Genomic DNA, 3443 nt, shown 5'->3' on the forward strand with positions numbered 1-3443 from the left:
GGATGAATCGGACCATGCTCCTTCGCTGCCCATTCTACTTGGAAGGCCATTCATGAAGACGGCTCGGACGAAGATTGATGTGTATAGTGGAACTTTATCCATGGAATTCGATGGGGAAGTTGTTAATTTTAATCTTTCTGATTCCATTAAATACCCTAGTGAGGACCATTCATGCTTTTCTATTGATATAATTGACTCTTTGGCGCAGGGATATCTTGACGATTTAAATGACGATGCGCTTGAAAAAGTCATTACACGAGGCATGGAACTCAAAACAAAGGGGGCAGATTGCATGCATACCCACGGCATACATGAATCATCCCATGTCGTGCCCCCTAGTGAGGAATTACTTGAAGTTGTGGCTGCCCTTGAGTCCTCACCTAAGCTTGATGGTAAGTATACTAACCGTGAGTCCATTCCCATTTCGACTAACAAATTGCTTCCATCCATAATTCAGGCACCTATCCTTGAGCTCAAGCCTTTGCCAAGCCATTTGAAGTACATTTTCTTGGGAGAAAATGAGACACTACCTGCCATCATTTCCTCATCCCTCACGGCACAAGAGGAGGAGAAATTGCTTCGAGTTTTGAAGGAGTTCAAATCTGCCCTAGGTTGGACATTGGCCGATATTAAAGGTATAAGCCCTACAACTTGTATGCATCACATATTTCTTGAGGAGGGGGCCAAACCAACTAGAGAGGCTCAACGCCGTCTTAACCCTCCGATGATGGAAGTAGTGAAAAAGGAGATCATAAAGCTTTTAGATTGTGGGGTTATCTATCCAATCTCGGATAGTAAGTGGGTTTCGCCCGTTCAATGCGTGCCAAAGAAGTCCGGAGTGACGGTGGTAGCTAATGCCGAGAATGAGCTTGTCCCTCAACGTATTCAAACCGGTTGGAGGGTGTGCATTGACTATAGGAAGCTAAACACCACCACGAGGAAGGACCACTTCCCATTGCCGTTCATTGACCAAATGCTTGAGAGGTTAGCGGGTTATGCTTTCTATTGTTTTCTTGATGGTTATTCTGGTTATAATCAAATTGTTATTTCACCCGAGGACCAAGAAAAAACCACTTTTACATGCCCGTTTGGAACATTTGCATATCGTCGCATGCCTTTTGGTTTGTGTAATGCACCTGCTACATTTCAAAGATGCATGATGAGCATATTTTCTGATTACGTAGAAAAGATAATTGAAGTGTTTATGGATGATTTTAGTGTATTTGGTGATGCGTTTGATAGTTGCTTGCATAATCTAAGTTTGATCCTAAAACGTTGTGTTGAAACTAACCTTGTACTTAATTGGGAAAAGTGTCATTTTATGGTTAAACAAGGCATCGTTTTAGGTCATATAATCTCTGAAAAAGGTATTGAGGTTGATAAGTCGAAAATAGATCTTGTACGTCACTTACCCTCTCCGACTTCGGTTAGAGAGGTTCGTTCGTTTCTTGGCCATGCAAGATTCTATCGTAGGTTCATCAAAGATTTCTCGAAGATAGCACAACCTTTTTGCCGACTCCTACAAAAAGAAGTGGCGTTTGAATTCACCAAGGAGTGCACGGCATCATTCAACCAACTCAAGGAGTTGTTGACCACGGCACCTATCATTGTTCCACCGGATTGGAGTCTACTTTTCGAGCTCATGTGTGATGCGTCCGACTATGCTTTAGGAGCTGTTTTAGGACAAAGAAAGGACAGGAGGCCGCATGTCATTTACTACGCCTCACGGACATTGAACGATGCACAATTGAACTACTCCACTACGGAAAAAGAACTCCTTGCCGTTGTCTTTGCTTTAGATAAATTTCGATCATATCTAATTGGAACTAAAGTAATTGTTTTCACTGATCATGCAGCTCTGAAGTACTTGCTCACCAAAAAGGAGGCCAAGCCACGGCTAATTCGATGGATATTGCTACTTCAAGAGTTCGACATAGAGATTCGGGACAAGAAGGGAAGTGAAAACATGGTGGCTGACCACCTAAGCCGAATGGTGCACAATGAGGAGCCTTTGCCGATTTTGGAGAGATTCCCCGATGAACAATTGCTGTCCATTAAGGTTAGTGCACCTTGGTATGCCGATATTGTTAATTATTTGGTGTCAAAACGTATTCCAAGTGAGTTCACTAGGCACCAACGTGATAAACTTAGGCATGATGCACGGTTTTATGTGTGGGATGATCCGTACTTATGGAAATTTTACCCCGATCAGATTATACGTCGTTGTGTGCACGATTCTGAATGCTATTCAATCTTGAGTTTTTGTCATACATATGCATGTGGAGGGCACTTTGGCACACAACGCACTGCCCTTAAGGTGTTACAATGTGGATTCTATTGGCCTAGTATTTTTAAAGATGCTAAAACTTTTTGCTTAACATGTGATAAATGCCAACGAATGGGTGGTATTAGTGCTAGGGACCAAATGCCGCAGGTTTCTATCCTAAATGTTGAAATTTTTGATGTTTGGGGTATTGATTTTATGGGTCCTTTTCCTTCGTCGTATGGTTTTACATATATTTTGCTTGCGGTTGATTATGTGTCGAAGTGGGTGGAAGCAAAGGCCACCCGGACTAATGATTCTAAGGTGGTTGCAGATTTTATTAGAACTAACATTTTTGCAAGGTTCGGAATGCCACGAGTGGTCATTAGTGACGGAGGGTCACATTTTTGCAATCGGACCATTGAAGCGTTATTGAGGAAATACAGTGTCACCTATAAGGTTTCTACACCTTACCATCCTCAAACTAATGGGCAAGCCGAGGTTTCCAACCGTGAGATCAAGCAAATCCTAGAGAAGACCGTTGGGCCAACGAGGAAGGATTGGAGTTTACGGTTAGATGATGCACTTTGGGCGTATCGTACGGCGTACAAAACACCCATTGGGATGTCCCCCTTCCGACTTGTCTATGGCAAGGCGTGCCATCTTCCTGTTGAATTGGAGCACAAAGCACTTTGGGCCATCAAGAAGTTTAACATGAACCTCGAGGAAGCAGGAAGTCAAAGGCGATTGCAATTGAATGAGCTTGATGAGATACGGCGCGAGGCGTACGATAATGCAAGCATTTACAAGCAAAAGACCAAAGCTTTCCATGACGACATGATCCGTGGGAAATCATTCTCAATTGGGCAGAAAGTGCTATTGTTCAATTCCCATTTACGTTTGTTTCCCGGTAAGTTACGTTCTAAGTGGATTGGACCGTTTGTTATTACTAACATATCTTCTTATGGTGCCATCCAGATTCAAAGTCTCAAAACAGGTCATGAATTTCAAGTGAACGGACACCGTTTGAAGCCATATTTTGAGAACTTTGTTGAACAAACCGTGGAGGATATTTCTTTGGGTGCCGTGGGCTCCAATGGGGCATGATTGTGTTTTTCGTCCGGCTGCAAGACGTAAAAGAAAGCGCTACTTGGGAGGCAACCCATGCAATTCAACAAAG

The sequence above is a fragment of the Malus domestica genome, chromosome 09, assembly GCF_042453785.1.
Source record: "Malus domestica chromosome 09, GDT2T_hap1".
Taxonomy (NCBI): Eukaryota; Viridiplantae; Streptophyta; class Magnoliopsida; order Rosales; family Rosaceae; genus Malus; species Malus domestica.